This window comes from Pleurodeles waltl, chromosome 3_1 (genome assembly GCF_031143425.1).
Source record: "Pleurodeles waltl isolate 20211129_DDA chromosome 3_1, aPleWal1.hap1.20221129, whole genome shotgun sequence".
Lineage (NCBI taxonomy): Eukaryota > Metazoa > Chordata > Amphibia > Caudata > Salamandridae > Pleurodeles > Pleurodeles waltl.
The window spans coordinates 1,570,223,087-1,570,244,793 of NC_090440.1; positions in this window are offsets into that span (position 1 = coordinate 1,570,223,087).

Genomic DNA, 21,707 nt, shown 5'->3' on the forward strand with positions numbered 1-21,707 from the left:
CCTAGGCGAAAGCACAAAGAGATAAAGAAAATAAAACATCATGGCAAATGTGGCTATTGCTAGAAAAATAAGGCAATGCTGATTAAAATGTAACTGTATTAAAGCGCATAGCAGCAGGCTTCGTAAGCTAAAACTACATGTCTAAAACATGGCTAAAATAGACATACAACAAACCTGCTTCCTCCCCCTTTTCCAAACTTTCCCCCAACCACCTTTCCAATGCTCACCTTATCCATGGTGGCAGTATGCTGACATAAGGGGCTACCCTGAGTAGGACTGAAACCCACCACCTAAGTTCACTGAGTGGCAGACATTGACAAATATCTCCAAATATCATAAAGTTGTACAGAAAAATCTTTACTTGTCAAAGGAGACAAATGCAAGGCAGCATGCCTTGGTTATGCAGAGGAGAAAGGCCATACCACAAATGCCACTGATCATTTGTAGGACCAAGGAATATACGGGAACCAGCAGAAGCAAGCACCGATTTGTAAGGACCACACTACTCACAAGCACACAACCTCCCACTTCACAAACTCAACCTCTAATGTGTCCAGTGCTGTGTAGCTGGAGACCTGAACAACGACCCTCAGGAGTAAATCATCAACCAAACCCCTTTTCATATTGTACAAACTTCACTGAATTATCCCCCACATAAAATTCACAACGTTTGTATAAGCCATTCACAAATCTTATGATGTAAATAACTTATATTTATCTACTTTTGTAAAAAAAGAAAATCACATACAGTTCAATTGTGATTCTTCGATGTGTGGGTAGTAGTATACATTGACCTAAGTGTATTACTGTATTACCCTGCAGACTTGGATGCATGGACCCATCTTTAAGAAATATTATCGACCATCCATGATAGGTGCTATAAAAATATAGATGTATATAATTGTTACGAAATAAAAAAAGTCAGTTAAATATTTCAAAAGGTGACATTTCTTAGATATGGAACATAGAAAAGATAAACATGCAGAAGCAAGTTTATTTATACTGTAAAGTAAACTGTGGAAAGGAAAAGGAGCCTGCTAAACTTCAGACATAAACAGTAAAAAAGACGGAAAGTCATAAAGGAAAGTCACTGCTAAAATGATAAGCTTAAATGCCAGCTTAAATCTTAAGTTCAACCACAACCCAGATAGTGGTTCTGACAAATTTCTTTATGTTGAGGGCTAAGATTCCTGGCCATCCTCCTACAATGATTTGATTACCACAACCAACTACTCCTAAAATACAGACAACTAGGTTAAAGGAGACACTGGGGTAGGTTGAAAAACAGCTGGGGCAGATATAATGCGAGATACAAATAACAGTAGGCAGGGAGGACAGGATCACTCTGCAAGATGATATTTCTGTAGTAAAGGAGGCCAGGAAGCTACAAAGTTCCTCATGCTTATCAAATTGTGTCTTTTGGGGTGCTTTCAAGTCTCCTATAGTCTCTGTCACATTATAACTCATCCTGCTGACCAGCAATAGGCTACATCATGACCACCTGGAAAGTGGTGATGCATACCTTTGGTTGTACCATCATGCGTTAGAGGAGTCACATAATAATGTATTCGACAATACATATGTTTTGTGCCTTACATTACTAATGTAAAGTGGAGCATCAAATTGTATTACTGAAGGTGAATTCACAGTAAAAAATGAGTAGTTCATGTATATGTGTGTTTTAATGTTTGATTTAAACATGCTGAATTGTAGTACTCATGCACATTTATATTCATGTATTCTGATATTGGTATTATGGTGAAATTGCACATAATCATGTTACATTTAAAATTCCTGCTTTTCTTTATAATTGCAAGATGCACTTATAATCATGTATTTTGAATGTGCATTGAATGTTTTATTAAGTTAGCATAACCAAGGTCCTGAAACATTTGGTCTCTTGTATTTAACCTTTAACATGGAGTGTTGCTCGCATTGCAATATGTTTCTTTGCAGATGTATTTGTGTGAGTCTGAATTTAATAAAAAGCATGCTGTATATTAGAGATAGTGGGGTCCAGGAGGATACTTTGGCCAGAACAAGAAGCACCAATGAACTGAGAACAAAAGGCTCCTATTTGTGTACAAGACGCCCAGAGATATTCAAGGTCATCTTGATGTTCGATTTGGGGGATGAGAACTGGAAGGGAGTTGCCAATTTCAACTGTGCAAGGAAGATGGAAAAGTACTGGCATGGATGAAATGTTTTATTTTAAGGTTCTATAAGGTTAATTGGTATTCACCTTGTTAGACGAGAGCAGATTCCCTTGAGACTTGGAGGGGTACTTGGAGGGGTTCTATTCCCTTGTGTGGCTTTGTGCTATGCAACCATTCTAGTGCAATTTCTGTTAAGCTGACACTTTCCTACATTTCCTGAGATTTAATTAGGATTTTCCTTTATCTTAGTTTAGAATATTTAGATTAATTTAGTTTCTCCTATGATTAGGCAAGAAGACTGACATTTGTATATAGACAACCAGACTCTGTTTATCATCTTCATATTCTCGCAACTGAAAATCTTGTATGCCTCATGCTTATACAATTCATCAATGCATACCTCACTTTTGGTGATTTGTACATATACCATATTTTTTAGATTTATTTACATCAGTTTGGCCCTTAATTTGTAATGAACTTTTGAACTTTATCCTCAGTTTCTTGGATTTAATGTGTGACCAAATAGATTAAACTGTTAATTGAATCAAAAGGTTGATTCTAACTCTCCTTTGCTTCTCAACCATCCTAAAAAGGTCCATCCGAAGAAGAGAAGTAAGAATATGGGCCCAAAGCATCATCAAAAGCATCCATATTATTGAAATCTTTTTCTAGGAGGATAGCACAGGAATCTTCCTGGCAGACAATGTTGGTAGGAAGAGGGGAAGCATAGTCTACAGTTGCAGATCCCATTGCATTGGGAGCCTATTGCATGATAGAGGGTGCAGCCTCATTCTCTGATAACAGATGTCCCTGTACCTGCAGCATCCACTGATACTGTGGCCCTCATTACGGGTTTGGCAGTCTTTTGGCAAGACCGCCGCTTTGGTGGCTGGCAAAAGACCAGCAGTGATGGCGGTACAGTGACCCCGTATTACGAGCCACAAACTGAAAACCGCTCAAATACAGCAACAAATTCCAAACCGTGAGGCCCCTGGCTTGTAGACTCGTGCCCCCATCACCTAGTGACTTTTAACCTACTTAGCTTGCTCTGTCTTAGCCCATTTAATTATTTATTTCTTCTAAGATGGCTGCCTTGTTTATAGTTAGGCCACTTGTTATGGGTAACATTATCAGTGTCACCATGCCAAGGCGTCAAGATCAAGCATCAAAGACAAACAATCAGTAGGTGTTCACACTTAGGGATTTTCGTTCTCTATACTTTTGAGGGATTGTTGATATTAATTGCCGTCCCAAGCATGTCTGCTATCTATTGTTTAGGAACACACCTACGTCAGGGGACCTTGTAGATCTGTATAAATACATCACACTTTAGACAGATAATCAGAGGGATTCCGACCAGAGGGCATCACCACCATTGCTGATATCGATGCTGCAGTCGTCTTGGCGCTGACCCAGTCTTCGTGTCCCTGCGGAGTCTGTGATAGAGACCTCATTCCAAGGTAACAAGGGTTGGGGGCTCCTCTCATGGACATGGCATTGGCAGATTAGGTTTAACAAACCCAGCTCTCCTTTAGGTAGGAGGTAGGCCTTTCACATTAGGGTATTAGGGCATATTACATATCATATATCATTTCTAGGTATTGCAAGATGGTGGGGGTCTTTGTAATAATGACTCTCGTCTTCACAATTCTGTTTTTTGCATTATTCATTATCCTAATCATTGCAGCACATGCAACTTATCACAAATTGCAATTATGTTAAATAAAAACTATTGTAACTACTGCATCTGTGTCATTGCCTGTGTTTGTATGAGACATGATATAACTGTGAGAAAAGGGTAATCTCCGCTTAACCACGACACTCCCTGAGAAATCTTATTCTCGAGTCCATGCGTAACGGCTGCCATAAATCACCTTTTACTATTGTGTTTCTGGTGAGGTGTTGCTAGTGAGCCGGTAAGGTTGGGACAACAGTTGCGACTTGTTGTAGGAAAGACGTAGTCACTTACAAACAAAAGTACTGTCATCCCTAAACCAGCAGTCCAAACTACGACATGGCGCCACCAACGATGGTGTTTAGGCACTAATCTACGGATACCCTGACTATCACTCTCTCACAGACAACAGGTACCCTGAGTACCATTATACGGAGACGTCCGTGGTCTTTGGGAGAATCCTCCTCAGCTGAAAAGGTAACACCTGATTAAGCTGTACGTTGTTCGAGCTCGAACTAATAAAAGGAAATTACTTCTCCTATCTGGTGTTCCATTTCTCTAAACAAATATGGCTTATGCCATAGACATTCCTGAAAATGCTAGACATGCAATAACACAACATTTATTAACGCATGGCCTTACAGATGAGGCCGGGGATGTTACTCTGATAATAGAAGCTAATGAAGCATACCAAACAGAAACATTTTACTGTTGGGTCACCTTTCCTGAGGTTAACGAAAGAACGCAGACATTTCACACATATGAAGTTGCGAACGTACCTTTACGGTACCAAGCATACCAGTATCATGAAATATCGCTCACATACCAAGAGCATCAGAACTGGTTCAAAGGCGCCCTACCACATGTACTACAAAGAGTGAGGTTAGGTCCCTTAAGTAATGATGGACCTACGTGGCCTATGTTTGCCACATTCACACCTCACCCAGGCTTACAAAATATGCCGATAGCAGATTTACGAGTTTTATATAATGAATTAGTGGCATTATATAGACGATTAGTCCAGTTCGTAATGCGAACATTGAACACAACACCAGCGCATCCAGCACCGCCAGTAGCTGGTGGTTATCAATTGGCTACTGGGATTAATCCACAAACAGTGCATTCTATTATGGGTAAAGTGCCCACAGAACGGGAAAAAAATACCGTTCTGGATTGCCCAGAAAACGAATCAGCTGGAAGCTGTGTTTCCCCATACGGGACCACGGGAAAAACATAGATTGCTCACTATGTGCTTGCCTTTTGGGATGGTTCCCTCGGTAGATGACTGTGCCACATGGGGTACAGTCTTCGCTGCCATATATACTACCACACATGGTACCCCGACACTTGCCTATTTGCCGGAAGTGTTAAAACAAATACAAAATGAGCATGGGGCTGCACCAGCCCTGGATTTGGGGATTAAATTAATGCGTAACTTTGACGCCGTATCCTCAATAATACTCAGTATTATTAAGGGGGAAGCGGTAGCACTGGCAATTTGCCAGCGTCTCCGGGAAACTCCACACCAGGAACAAGAGAGACAGCTACCGAAAATATTTCCGATATCTATACTAGTATAGGACAGAATAGTTTGGGAGCCAAACCTAAAAAATTAGAACTACAAGGTACCACCCACAAGGAGGGTACAAAGCAAGCACAAGAGGGCTCAAAGAAGCACTGGGACTAACAAAAAGATTTCAAAGAAAGAAGGAATAAGAGAGCTGATTCTCCACACCCGGAGAACTCCGAAAGGAGATGTAGGGGGTTATTCCAACTTTAGAGGAGGTGTTAATCCGTCCCAAATGTGACGGTAAAGTGACGGATATACCACCAGCCGTATTACAAGTCCATTATATCCTATGGAACTCGTAATACGGCTGGTGGCATATCCGTCACTTTTGGGACGGATTAACACCTCCTCCAAAGTTGTAATCAGGCCCATAATCTCAGAAATAGGGAGAACATTAAAACTCCAGACAGATATACTGATTCACGTCCCTCTCGTTCCTTTCAGGACGCACCGGATAGACGTAGCGAGAGAGGGGGCCGTCAAGATCGACGTCCAGAATATGCGAAAGAGAAGAAAGACTCACAACAGTCTACCATTAAAAAAGAAGAAAAGACTCCTCAACAAAAGTCACAGTTTAAAAAAAAAAGGTGGTGGCTCTGACAGTTAAAAATGCCAGTAAATTTGAGAACGCTGTTGAGGAACAAGACGTGCGGCAGAAGTCATGATATGTCGCCTGAGTCTGAAAGATCATCTGGATGCGACAGCAACTAGCGATTACATTGCGGTTGAAACAGCAGATGGCCGCGTTCTTCCCCCCGACAGGGTTCATGATTTAAAAATTCAGATAGAGGGAGGCGTGGAGCGCACTATTAGTGTGATATTTTGGGATGAACTTACTAGTGATATCCTACTGGCCGAAGGAGATTGGCCACCTGAACACATCCGCAAGCTCCAGCATGGGGAAGATGTAATTTTGCCTTCTTTCTCCGATCTTGTTCCAGAAGCAGATAAAGAAGCCTATGCTTCTGAATGGGCTTTAGCACAGGCACCTGCACTATATCGCAATCATGTAGGGTGGGACAAGGAGTCTCCTTGTCATATTATTCCCGTTAGGTCTACACCACAACCGCAGCCACAATACCCTGTTAAACATGAAGCAAAAGCTCAGGTGAAGGAGATCCTATCACAACTTGAGTACCAGGGAGTAATTGAGCCCTGTACATCTGCAATGAACAATCCGTTATTCCCAGTTGCAAAACCAGACCATTCATATAGAATAGTGGTTGATTATAGACACTTAAATAGTCATACATGCACGTATGCTATACAAAATTCACACAGCACGGCACTGATAAACAATATAGTGCGTAAAAAATATAAAACAACATTAGACATATCTAATGGATTCTTCTCCCAGAATTTAGCACATGAGAGTCGGGACCTAAGTGCATTTTCATTTGGCTCTCAGAAACGCTTTTGTTGTTTACCTCGAGGCTATAAAAATAGCCCAGGCCTGTTTTCAGCCCGTGTAACATCAATATTACATGACATTGATTTCGAGGCATTGTCCTATGTGGATGAGATATATCTCACAGACGACGTCCTCGACATTCATCTTGCGAGGGTCGATCGGATCATTTTGGGGTTTGCAGACCTCGGTTATAAATTCAATTTTACGAAAAGCAAGATAGCCTTTTTTTCAGTGTATTATTCCTGGGATATGAGCTATCAAACGAGGGGAAGAGCCTGGCCCGGCACTTTCTAGAGAAGCGTGCTCAACTACAGCCTCCAAACAAACTTAAGAAATTGCAGTCATTACTGGGTTTCTTCAATTTTGGCAGAACATACATTCCAGATTATGCAGAAGCATCAAGCCACTTTATGACCTAGTTCAGCCCAATTTTTCAGGCAGACGCTGGACAATTGAACACACGCACTTCCTTAGGGACATGTAACGTGACATGCTAGAAGCTAAACACTTACACACACGGGACAATAGAACAAATTTGGTCATCAGAATAATTGCTGGTGCCCATGGATTTACTTATGTCACCTTTAATGAGGATGACACGGTACTCATAGCATATAAATCACATTTATACTCAAATGCTGAACAACGTTTTGCACCAACAGAAAAGATTCTAACAGCTGTTCAGATGGCCGTCATAAAGGAGAGGCCACTTGCCCAGGGGAAACGTATGATTGTTGTCTCCCCGGTGCTGGCCTTAGAGGCTGTCACCAAAGCAAGCGTTCCTAATGCAAAAGCATTACATCTGCGTTGGATCCAATGGGCAACGTCTCTGACCGCCACTGATGTAGATTATATGTTCGATCCAAAACTTTAGACACAGGAATTCCTCCAGTATGAACAAGAGTACCCCGCTCCTCTAAATATCTTGCCACTAGACAGCTACCATACTGTCATATACACTGACGGTTCAGCACAACCGGCTGTAGGTACTAAACATCAATACTCGGCAGCTTGCGCAGCTGTGAGCGGAATGATGGAAGATGGAGTTTTCCACCCTCAGAATACCTACACGCAGACCTTAGGGGACTGCACAGCCCAGTTGGCTGAGCTTAAAGCTCTTATTCTAGCACGCGAACATACTGAGACAGGATGCCAGACTTTGATAGTCTGTGACTCATATTACTGCATCCAGTCATACAATGAATATCTCAATCATTGGAAACTGAACGGGTTTAGAGATTCTAAAGGGAACACCATTAAACACAAGACATTGTGGGGGAGGGTGGCTGATCTTAAGGATAAGCTTCCGTGTGTCCATGTAGTCCATACATTGGGACACCAACGTGTAGGAGTACACGTTACCGGTAATACATTGGCTGAAGAAGCGGCCAAAGCATCAGTAGCTACGGCTTCTGTGGCTGCAGTGACTCGTTCTCGGACGAGATTGGATAATGAAATACTGATTGCCGTTAAAGCTTCGGCTGCAATCAAGCCCCTTCCGAAAGGATACCCTACAAACTATACTTACCATATCAGTGCACAGAATGTTGCTTACACAACGATTCCTGGGGTTGGAGATCGAGTGATCCCCAATGAAAATCAGAGATTAGATCTAATTAAAGCAGCGCATGAGGGTGTCGCTTCTGCAAATGCTGGTATACAGGCCACGATAACACTCCTCCAGCAACGCTTCTGGTGGCCTGGTATATGCAGACGAACAAAGCAGAATGCCCTTTGCTGTGACATTTGCCAGCAGATCAGGGGCTTTAATATCAGACGCCCACCGCAGACATCTCTCTTAGTGCCCGACAAGCCACTACAGTGTGTGTACCTAGACCATTGTGGTCCCTTACAGCCTGATGGTGCATACAAATACATTTTAGTAGCTGTAGATTCCTGTTCTAGATTCCTGTGGGTATGGCCACAGCGGTCGGCTGACGCCCGGACAGTTATAAAAGATTTGCTGGTCTTTATCGGTACATATGCGGTTGCAGCATTTCACTCGGACCAGGGCCCTGCATTTGCCTCTAAGGCATTCAGGGACACCATGGGGACGATGGGTGTTGAACTCCATTACTCCTCACCATACCATCCCGAGGGAAATTCGGTCGTGGAGAGGCGGAATCATGATCTAAAGCAGTCCTTAACAGCTCGAGTATTAGGTTCAGGCAGCAGTTGGTTACACCACCTATATGGGGCCCAGAGAGCACTGAATAATCTGCCAAGACGGTCCTTGGGGGGAAAGTCTCCATATGAGGTTCTCTTTGGGATACCTATGTATGTCCCAGATCTTGATGCCCCTGGTATGGTGGCAGCAGAAATACCATTTGACATAAAAGAACGTCTCACTGTTTTACAGGAGCTTCAACAATTTTGTGATGATAAATCATCTGCAAGTGCTGCCACCTTAGGAATAAGGGAGTTGGCGAAAACTTCAACTGGCTGGATTCCTAAAGTTGGGGATCTGGTTCGTGAGAAGATCGCTGTGAAGAAGGAGTTTGGTCCATCATACAGAGCACCTGTACCAGTGTTGGGAATACAATGGACCAGGACTGTCATCTTACCACCACTGTCTGGTTCTAAGACGAACAGATTCATCTCCATTGATGACATCAAACTACACCATGTGGCCGATCCTTCACAGTAGACCAGGAGGTCCCTTGGGTGGTTCCCGATCCCCTCTCACTACCCAATAGGACATCCATCTACATAGTAGGATGAACATCACTACTACAGACTATGCAACAATGTCAACTGCTGTTCCAGACACCTCCTCGACCATGGGGAGGGCGGAAAATGAACTCTTGTTGGTTCCAGTCACATCTTCAGTGACCACCCCGCTTCAAGATTTAGCTGTATTTTACACAAACACATCACCGACTGATGAAGTTGTCTACCAAGAGCCTCCACGTGCGGTGGACCAGAGAACACCGGCTCCTGTGTTTGCAGAGACTACCTCTGGCTATTTCATTGACATTGATGATTTTTCTTCCGATTCATCCGCTACTGTGATTGACAATGTTTCAAAAAGTAGTAAGCTGTATTGATGGCTTAAAAAGAACTATTTGATATACCCATGGAACTACTTGTGGTTCTGTTTGACATTTTTTGCATTAGTTTTATGGATTGGTTTTGTGACTGTTTTCTTTTTGCTTATAGATGGTCACTATATTCCTGATCGCTCCTCAGTGGAGCCTGTTGATGAAGTTTTAAAACCACATCATTCTTCACATAAGGTCCGCAGAGATTTGTCCCCTGTTAATATTACAGCAATACCGATTACTGATGGGATTGTGTGGGACAAAGTTTCATTCGATATATATGGGCCTACAGAAATTATTCAAATACCATACGTGTTCAAAATTTCAATGACTGATGTAATAACACCTGATGTTGGTTCTGATGATTGGGATGTCCGAACAGTTGATTCCATGCTAACTGAAATGAAGGACTATTCCGCTTTTGAAAGTGATGATGTATATGATTATACAATGAATTATGGGGAAATGTTCTGCTATAACAATTGGGGACATCACTACCGACACCGTGCCAGTAGATACAGGCCAGTTTTGAACTACACACAGTGGGAACACTGTTATACACCACTGGTGGGGAGTCCAAAGTATTATAGCGATACATTTACATACTTTTCTGGGCATGATACGAGAAAAAGCTGAGTCATAATATTTTAAAATACATCCGGCACAAATTAGGAACATTTTGCTAACTGATACAAAATTGATTTATTCAGATCCCTTTGTTTCCCGGCTCGCAGTTGAGGGTTACGAATACTGGAAGAACACTGTTGACTTGAAAAGTGTATGGGGAACACAAGATTGGCAAATACAGGGTAGGGAGGCTTTATTTCGAGCATGCTTGATTCCTGTGCAAATGATTTTCTTAAATGACACTATTCAGCAGACATCATGTCTGGGGTTAGCGAAAATTAAGGATCTAAACACGCCCAGTATCCCTACTCCGGCAAGGTTTAAAGATTGGCAACACTTCCTTAATATCACAGAGGAAAGGCTAGATGCAATGGTTAAAGATGGTACCTATAATTCTTCACTTTCCAGTCCCGGCAGGCGGTTAATATGGCCTACTGACACTAATGGGTGTCAAGCGCGTTTTTTGAACTCTTCAGGGTTTTTTTCAATTAACAGGCCAGACCCTCGCTTTATATCGGGTCAACATACAAGTATAGTTACAACATACAGTGTGGGTAAGCTGTGCCAGCAATGGGTGCAAACGAACACATTAGCCGCAGTTAAGCACTCTTTCTGAAAATATAGACTTGCAGGATTTTCTGCTGGGTCCTAGGAAACAGCGCTCAAAAAGGTTTTTATATGCTATGTACAATGAAATTTGGAAACTTTCCCAGATTGAGGCTGCTGCGCGTTTAAGGCAACTAGATAAAGAAAATTTGGAAAAAACATTAGCTGTCGTCGACAACGGCATGAATACACTGTCCTACAGGATTTATTCACTATCAAATATAGTGTTGTCTGCTATTGATATCACTCAGACAGACTTGTCCCGGTTATATCATGGGCAAACACAGCTACGTTCCATCATGCAGCTAGGTTGGACATTACAGACACTGAAAAGTGGCCACATTTCATGGAAGTATATTAATGGGAGTGAATTCTTCACAGCTTTAAATGTTTCCAAGAAACAAGTGACAATGGCTAAAAGGGAGCCTAGTTTCACCCTGCTTCAAGTAGAGAAGTTAGATAAGTTGCCCTTCACGGTTGCAGAGAGTCCTTCAACTATCTGGCTCTTACATGGCATTATTAATTTACCTATTTCGACCTTTCGTTTCTCGAGCTGCCTGAAACATCTTGCAGTGGGAAGATATGAGCAACTAGGAGATAGCTTTATTAAGGAAGAGTGGGAGTTGCCCTTTGACTATAGATGTCTGAACGACGAGAAGGAAGTCTTTCCTAGCGGAAGCGAATGTGAGACTGCTATTCGTCATTCTATGATATGCAAGCAGGTGTCTCTTCACTGTCTTTGCAATGCGGGGATCGCAAATCTGGCCTGTTTTCTGAAGGGTACTCCCGTCCCTTTGATTCGCCCGGTATTTCATGTACTTTCCAATGGAAGTTATGTGGTACTGAACGATTAAAGTTGTTGCGGCATGCGACCTGGAATTGCCTACGCAATCTCGGTCACAAAGGTCGTTACGTGTTGTGGACATGTTTTGTTTCCCCCCACACGAGAGATAAAAGTATCTGACATGTGGCCCCACATAGATACTACTAATGTGAACTATGACAAGCTGAGTAGGCTAAAGGCGCTATTGTTTCAGAAACAGGTTGCCTTGACTTTGACAGATTGCGAGATCATCAGCCGAGATACAATCCCTTTTAAATACCAATTTCTCCAAACACTTTGGAGAACTGGTATCCAGAATATTCAATGCTTCGAGCACCACTGGGATTGTTCATTTCTTTAAGGCTGTCAGGTCTGGTTTCGTGTCCATCTTCCAGACTGTCTTTGGAGTCATCCCATCAGCCATCCATTCTCTCTTTTCAAGTGTGTTTGGTGGCTTTCCAATTATTTTGGCTTTGATTGGCAGACTACTACTGCTATTTCTTCTGATTCGCAGTGGTTGTTTCTTTCCAGCAACGCAGAGCAATGGAGCCGCTCCCACCAACTCCACTGTGCCGTGAGCGCATGGTTCGGGTCTTCGGTGCACCTTTGCTGGTGGAACTGCAGCTTGACTGGTCGTTGTCATTTCGGCCCCTTCTCTGGTATGTACAACCAGTCTTCCGCTGCATATGGTGTCTCTTTGAACATCTGCCTATGGTCTGTCTTGCTGTTGCACCGACATCTCCTGTGGACCACGAACTGCTGATGTCCCCGATGAGGGTTCATACACGGTCATGCCCCTTGAGACTGAGGTTGCTCTGCGATGACACCTATGAGCCTTCTGTTGTGAGATCTACCATGGATGAGAACACTGCAATGGATAACGATACACCAGGAAGTACGGCTCACTTCTGCTCTGTGGATCCGTTTGCCGCCCAGCACTTGACTTAACATCGGACGATGTTGACTCATTTTTGAGGTCCTTGGTTGGTGACTTCGATGACATTCTTCAAGATCATGCGTATAACAAATAATTTGATGAATTGACTTGCCATTCCCGATTCCAAATTAGGCATTTAAATTTACATTTGCTGTTGCACGCTGTGCTTGTATGGTTGACATTAACATCTCTGTATGTATTTTAACAGATTTGTTTTCACATATTTTTAACACATGCTAGAGCTTTTCTGCTTGTTTTTTGCTTTTAGCTTTTAGTTCAGAAGCAAGTTTTAGCATTTGGGTTCATATACCTTTGTCAAACCTGTTACGGCAATGGGGAGGGTGTAGTGAATCCTAGTTCGTTTTAATGGGAGAACAGGAGTTAGCTTAGCCCTTGGCTTGTAGACTCGTGCCCCCGTCACCTAGTGACTTTTAACCTACTTAGCTTGCTCTGTCTAATTATTTATTTCTTCTAAGATGGCTGCCTTGTTTATAGTTAGGCCACTTGTTATGGGTAACATTATCAGTGTCACCGCGCTAAGGCGTCAAGATCAAGCACCAAAGACAAACAAACAGTTGGTGTTCTCACTTAGGGATTTTCCCTCTCTATACTTTCGAGGGATTGATGATATTAATTGCCGTCCCAAGCATGTCTGTTATCTAATGTTTAGGAACACACCTACGTCAGGGGACCTTGTAGATCTGTATAAATACATCACACTTTAGACAGATAATCAGAGGGATTCCAACCAGAGGGCATTGCCACCATTGCTGATATCAGTGATGCAGTTGTCTTGACGCTGACCCAGTCTTCGTGTCCCTGCGGAGTCTGAGCTAGAGACCTCATTCCAAGGTAACGAGGGTTGGGGGCTCCTCTCATGGACATGGCATTGGCAGATTAGGTTTAACAAACCCAGCTCTCCTTTAGGTAGGAGGTTAAGCCTTTCACATTAGGGTATTAGGGCATATTACATCTCCTATATAATTTCTAGGTATTGCAAGATGGTGGGGGTCTTTGTAATAATGACTCTCGTCTTCACAATTCTGTTTTTTGCATTATTCATTATCCTAATCATTGCAGCCCATGCAACTTATCACAAATTGCAATTATGTTAAATAAAACCTATTGTAACTCTACTGCATCTGTGTCATTGCCTGTGTTTGTATGAGACATATTATAAATCTGTGAGAAAAGGGTAATCTCTGTTTAACCACGACACTCCCTGAGAAACCTTATTCTCGAGTCCATGCGTAATGGCTGCCATAAATCACCTTTTACTATTGTGTTTCTGGTGAGGTGCTGCTAGTGAGCCGGGAAGGTTGGGACAACAGTTGCAACTTGTTGTAGGAAAGACGTAGTCGCTTACAAACAAAAGTACTGTCATCCCTAAACCAGCAGTCTTGCCCAGGGCAAGAGTCCAAACTACGACAGAAACGCAGACCACCACCACCCCTCCCCCTGTATCTGAGGAACCCCCATGCAACCCAGGACTATCAGAATACCTCCAAGGGCTATCTTGCTGGCCTCCAGATCAGAGCTACAGGGACATAAAAGACTCCCTCTATCTTGAACTTACACCTGGACTCAGCCAGAGTGAGTCCGAGACCCCCAAGTGGTATCCCACCAGTTCTGGACCTTTGGTTGTGAGAAAAAAATGTACAGAGGAAGCCAAAAAGCAAATCTAGGGACCTGGAACATTTTTGGATAAAAACTGCTTTGTGAACCAAGGGAAGATCAGGACCAACCTCCTTGTCGATCGACCCAAGATGCATTGCCAGGTGGCCAGACTTTGTGGCTTCTCCCACTCTTTTCTTCTCTGCAGCAGCAAATCGTGTTTAGTGGTCCTACACCAAAGAGGTATCCGAGCTCCTGTAACTGTATTCAGCTACAGCCTCTTGCCTTGTCCTGCTGGAGATTTTCAACTTCCAAAAAAGTGACTATGGAGGTCATTACGAGTTTGGTGGTCAGAAACATCTGACTGCCAAACTCTCAATGAGGAGGCTGCCACAGTGCTGGCAGTCTCCCCACCGGCCCCATTACAACGTTCCCACTGGGCTGACGGGTGGGAACCCTGGTTCCCACCAGTCAGCCCAGTGGGAAAGGTGCAGAAGCATTGTTCCCAGCTCATAACTGAGCCAGCGGCAATGTTGCTGTACACAGGGTGCACAAGCACTTTTGAATTGTGCACTGTCTGCATAGCAGACAGTGATAATTTCAAGGGTGCTGGGCAGTGGAACTCCTGCACTTGTTCTCTGCCAGCCTTTTCATGGCAGTCAGACTGCCATGAAAAGGCTGGCGGAGAACAAGGTTGTAATCAGCAGGGCGGCGCTGACTTCAGCACTGCCATGGCTGATCACAAACAAGACATCCTGTTGGGATCAGAGATCCTGAGGATACGGTGGTCCCCTGGGGTTCAGAGCGCAAGGGACGTCATGTGGTAGATGGATGACCACAGCCACGGCGGGCCGACTGCCACCATGAATCTGGCAGTCTTGAGACTGCCAGACTCATAATCAAGCTGTATGTCTGGATGTACAAATCTTCGCCACAACTTCCTCAAGAGGCTCCTCAAAGACGGCGCTCCCTCCTCGGACACCGACTGCAGCCTTGCCTTTATGAACTTTACCCTCTCAGAAAAATTTTCTGGAAAATTCATTGCAAGTCTCATCAGCACTCCATTGACCATATTTTTCAACTATGACTCAGTCTTGCTCGAACAGATGTCCACAGTTGGGGCTTTGATCTTTTAAGTCTGGTTTTGATCAAAATCAAAATCCATAATTCTGGTTCTACTGACTAGATTGTCATTTTTGTGTCAAATAACTTATCAATTTTGTTCTATTTTTGCTAAACTGATGTGGGAATTTTCTGTGTTGTAGTTTCACTTTATAACTGTTTGGGTGCTGCATAATTACTTTACACATTGCATCTAACTTGCTTGTCTGTTTTTTGTGCAAGCTAGCCAGGGTTAAGTACAGGTTAATTTAGTGACTTTTTGTGATTCACCCTGTGAAAGACTGCGGCTGCTGCTTGACCAGGGTGCACACCTCAATCAAGGAACAACCCAATTTCTCACAACTTCTCTCTTGGTGGCCTCAGTACCTTCTGCTCTGAGTCTTTTTGACTGAGGGTGAGTGAGTCTCTACATTCGTGCACTCTAACTGCTGGTGAAAGGTCTCCTTTTCGCAGTGTGGGTGCAGGGGTCTTTCTGAGTGTTCAGCTTCCAGTCATGGTATGTCTTGGTCTTTGCTGAAAATGAACGGTGACAAATGAACAAACTGAAATGTTCATATGCCCACTACTCAAGAAGTTGACAATTTGTAAAAATTGATCATAACTGTAAATGTGACATGACACAGAGCAGCATTGTCAATCAGACTACTCTCCTTTCCATAGCATGTTTTTATTTACCCATTGCATTTTTGACAGTAAATGGCTATGTTAAAACAAAATTATTCTGTGGAACATTATCAAAGTGAAACATTATAGTTTCTTTATATTAGATATGGGAAAAGCTCACTTTTGGGTTACAAGAAACTGAAAACAGAGTTTCAAAGATCTCGCCCTGCCATTCTGATGTCTTAATCCCGCTGAAAACATCTAAACATGACTACAAAAAGCAGAGCCTCTTGGATTAATGCAGAAAAAAAAGAAGATAAAACATAAATGTCCGAGCTTTAACACTCCTGGCTCAAAACAAAAACTCCCCCGACAAAATACACCTACACAGACATAACAGAGTGTACAAGTCAACAATACCAGAAGCTTAAAAAGTTACTATTCAAGCAGCAACCACATGGCAAATTGTGCCATTAAAGAATTATATAAAATGTTCAGAGAATTTTGTAATCCAAAATGCACACAAGGAACCAGTACCACTTCTCATTATTTCTGTCTCAAAGTGGCACATATGTCTCCAGTGATACATTTCCACCTGCACGGTACCTAATATAAGATTTTCTTGTCAATTTTTAATTGATATATGTACTTCAGCCCTTTGGTCAGCATGATCACTTTGTCTCTTTGGGCCATATGTATGACCAGGTCTGTGTTGCTCTTGCACCATGCAATTTGGTGCAAGAGCGACGCAAACCTTGTGTCAGAATTTTTAAACCATGCAAAGCCACTTTGCTTCAAAAACCTGGAGTAATGCAATGCAGTGCAAATTACTGCATTGCATTACTCTGCACCAGGTGGGCGTTGCATGAGAATTGAGTGGGTGTTTCCAGGCAACACACATGGTTTTTGACACATTTCAAGATTTATCAAATCTGGTGAACCTGGGAATGCGCCAAAAAGATACACCTCCGCAGGAGAGATATACTGAGGAGAAATATCTTTATTTCTCATCATTTTTCCTCTTTCTATCGGAGCTGCATTTTACAGCACACATAGGAGGAAATAGCCTCTCGGATTGCTTTTGTGTAGGAAGGTGCCCCTTCCTGGACAGAAACAATCCTGCCTACATCACAGGTCCCTTGACCATGGTGCAAGGGTGCCTGTGTTGGTGCTCTGCTGCCAAAACAGCACCTGCGCAAGGGAAAAGGACAGACATGCACCATATTTGATCAATATAGCGCACTCCTGCCCTTTCCATGTCACGAAGTGCAGCTCAGCAAGGTGACTTACGGCCCTGTGCTGCCTGACTTGGCCATAAACATGCCTCCTCATCTGTAAGCCTGAGTGTAGCTCAATAAAATTGTACATTTCCCTAAATGTGTACAGAAAAATGTTATTACTTTGTTTTGTATCTTTTTTTGATACTCATTTTTTCCCAGTTATGCCCATTTGATCTTCCTGAGCCATTTATATACTAGTCTTAAGATGTTTCTCCATAGTTGCACACTGGAGTATAAGTCACTTACAGGATATTTAGATTTTACTAAGGTATGAGAACCACTATAAATTGGTGGTGCTCCAACATCACAGAATTAACGGCCCAATTCACAAAGGTATCCTTAGGCCCTCCTTACAACCCTGGTGGTCGGTGCTAAAGTGGCAGTAATACCGCCAACAGGCCGGTGGTAAAAAAAATGGAATCACGACCACGGCAGAAACCACCAACACATACAGCCACTTTAACACTCCGACTGCCACGGCGGTAGCAACAAACACCGCAGCTGTAACCGCCAACAGCCAGGAGAAAGACAATGTACCGCCTACCCCATTACAACCCGCCCATCCGCCAGCTTTTCCGGGGCGGTACCAACACCATCAAAAGTACAGCGGAAACAGTACTTAGAAGGGAAACCACTCACCTCTCGACACTCAAGGAAGAACTAGGACGCCATGGAGCCCGAGCTGCACATCCTGCCCATGCTGGTGTATATCAGGAGTTCCAACGGTGGCGACAATGACCACGGTGAGTACATCACCTAATAGACGGGGGAGGAAAAAGAGAGGGACACACACACGCAATACACAACATCTCCACCCCTACCCTCACCCCCAACACCATACACACAAACACATGCAGCAACATTACATATACACCCCGTAACCCTCTGGAAGAACGCAAGAACAAAAGGAATTGAGTCAAATCAGTGTAATATTAGAATTTTAGAGAAATACGTCCATAAATAAATAAACAGTATGTACAATATATACAATATATACAAAATGAGGGACAATGTCCACACAAAAATTGCCCGTGGCCCACTGGTCCATAACACATAGGCCAAGCCTACACTTCACTCCTGCCTCAAAATGGAGAGAACACTGCAGGGGCATCAGGTCAAAAACACACAGGCACCTCAGCTGGAAGATGGTACAACGCCACTGCTCCTGGAGGGGGCTCCATGCCCACAGCGATGTCCTGGGGAACACAAGGCCACAGTCTCTCAAGTCTCTCCAGTGGGAGATTTGCCCACTGCCTGGTCCTCCGGAGTGCAAAGCCACAGTCTCTCAAGTCTCTCAAGTGGATGGTTTGCTCACTGCCTGGTCCTGGGGAGTGCAAAGCCACAGTCTCTCAAGTGGGTGGTTTTGCCCACTGCCTGGTCCTGGGGATTGCACAGCTACCGTCTTTCAAGTGGGTGGTTTGCCCACTGCCTGGTCCTGGGGCGTGCAAAGCCATAGTCTCTCAAGTGGGTTGTTTGCCCAATGCTTGGTCCTGGGGAGTGCAAGGCCACAGTCTCTCAAGTGGATGGCTTCTTCCACTGGTTCTGGAGGGGGCATTGTGACCAGTGTGCTTCATCCTGCCAAGGATAGGGTAAGTGGATGCCTTTCTCCACTGGTTCTGGAGGGGGCTTTCAGCCCAGTCTACTTCATCCTGCCAAGGATAGGGTGAGTGGATGCCTTTCTCCACTGATGCTGGAGGGGGCTTTGTGCCCAGTGATGCAGCACTTGGGGGGTGCCAGGTCACAGTCCCTCACCTCGGTGTCAGAGCCATGAGATTTGCAGTGGTCAGGATGCATGATAGTCCATGGAGGCAGAGCTACAGTCCATCCGCCGGCGGCTATGGCTACACAGTGGTGGTAGTGCCGGTGCTGGTGGGGGTGCTGCCAGTGGTGGAGGGAGGCTCCAGCCCTTCTCCTGATGCCTCAGACAGCTGCCCACTGAGGCTGCTGCTGCTGGCAGTGGTGCTACTGTCAGCTGTGCAGGTGGTGGTGCTTGCGGCCGGGCTTGAGGCGGTGCAGGTGGTGGGGCTGGCCATGGTGGTGGTGTCGGTGCTGCCAGTGGTGGGGGGAGGCTCTAGCCCTTCTCCTGTAGCCTTGGACGGGTGACCACTGGGGCTGCTGCTGCTGGCAGTGGTTCTACTGTCAGCTGTGCAGGTGGCGGTGCTTGCGGCAGGGCTTGCGGCGGTGCTGGCCGTGGTGGAGGTGCTGGTGCTGCCAGTGGTGGGGGGAGGCTCCCTCCCTTCTCCTGCAGCCTCGGACGGATGCACTGGGGCTGCTGCTGCTGACAGTAGGGGGTGCTTGCGGCGGTGCAGGTGGCAGTGCTTGCAACAGTGCTTGAGGCTGTGCGGAAGGCAATGCTGGCGGTTGTGCTGGTAGCCACCAGGCCCTCACCTGCAGGCTCAGATGGCTAAAGTGTCTTGGCTGGTGTTTTGTGCCCCTTCCTGCCCTTGGCAGATGGTGGTGTCACCTTGGGTCTGGCAGCTGGAGTCTTTGAGGTGGCCTTACTGGGTGGTTGTGGCTCCTTCCCCTTACTGGATGCTGTCCCCTTCTTCACCTTGCCAGGTGGCAGAATGTTCTTTGCCTTGGCAGGGGTTGGTGGCACACTAGCTGGCCTGACGGATGCCCCCTTTGAGCCTCTGACAGCTGCAGGAACCACAGCAGACGTGGATTTGGTGGCTGAGGTGCTGGGCTCGGTTTTGACCACCCTGGCCCGAGGGGAAGGACAGGGGAGAAGGGTAGGGAACAGATCAAAGTTGGCTAGTAAAATCTTCTAAGGGACATTGGGATGGGAAGAGGGTGAAGGTTTGGGAGTGAAGCAAGAGGGAGTGGTTGTAGGAGGCGTCAGTCTGCTGTGTTTGGGTGCAGGTGCATGAACTGGATGCTGTTGTGAGGTTGATGGCTGTTGGGTGGTGTGTGCTTGCGTTTGTGTACTTTGGGAGGAGGGGTCACAGACACATTGTGAGAGGACACAGGGGAAGTGTGCATGGATGTGGCGTAGGTGACTTCCAGTGAGGGGTGTGTAGTGATGGGTGTGCTGGTGATGGAGGTAGTGGATGAGGATGTACTGCATGCAGGTGTGAGTGGAGACGCTACTGCGAGGGAGGTGGAGGACGAGGAGGAGGGGACACAGTGGAGCCAGTGGATGTTGGTGTGTCTGCATAGGGATGGTGCTTGAGAGAGTGCCTGTGAGATGAAGTGTGGTGCTTGTGTTTGCCTGAGCCACTTCTGTGGGTTGATTTGGGTGATTGCTGGTCTGAAGGTGTGCTTGGGATAGGCTGGGGTTGAGTGGATTGGGACTGGGTAGAGGAAGTTGTAGGGGGAAGGCTAGAGACAGGGACAATGGCCATCAGTCAGGAGGCCAGAGCCTGAAATGCTCTCTGTTGGGCTGCCACGCCAGAATGAATGCCCCCCAGGTATACATTTGTTTGTTGCAAATGCCTCTCGACACCATAGATGGCATTCAGAATGGTTGACTGCCCAACAGTGAGGACTCTCAGGAGGTCAATAGCCTCCTCACTGAGGGCAGCAGGGCTGACTGGGGCAGGGCCAGAGGTGCCTGGGGCAAAGGAGATGCCTACCCTCCTGGGTGAGTGGGCACGGGAATCATGCTGAGGGGCTGCTGGGAGGGCGGTGCTGGTGGGGGTGTGGCGGCTGTACCTGTTGTTGGGGTGGGCACAGAGGTGTCCGCCACTGCCAGGGAGCTTCCATTGGAAGAGGAGTCGCTGTCTGTAGTTTCCCCTCCTGTCTCCATTGTGGTGCTCTCCTTGTTCTCCGTCCCACTGGTGCCCTCACCCTCAGTGGATTCAGCCTCCAGGCCCATGTGGGATGCAGCTCCCTCCATCGCCGTTGCCTCTGTTCCTCCGCCAGATGATGCTAATGCACACAAGGACAGGGTGACAAAACAAAAAAGGGGGGGGAGACAGAGGATACACTTGGTCAATGCCAGCAACAACACTACTGTTGGCGTACACAACACACAGGTAGCTGCCTAATGCACTAGGCCATGCACTACCAGTTACAGTGCTAGTCACCAGCCCATGGGGGGCATGGCATAACGCCATCAGCTGCACACCTGAAACCCACAGGACCCTGCCCAGTAGTAGATGCCCACTTACACCATTGGGTTTGGAGTGCTTCAGAGCCTGCCCAACAAGGGACCTACCCTGCCAGGTTCGCCATGGCCTAGGGGCACCCACAATCCACATCCCCCACCCAGGTAAAACCTTAATGCGCGCCAACTCATGA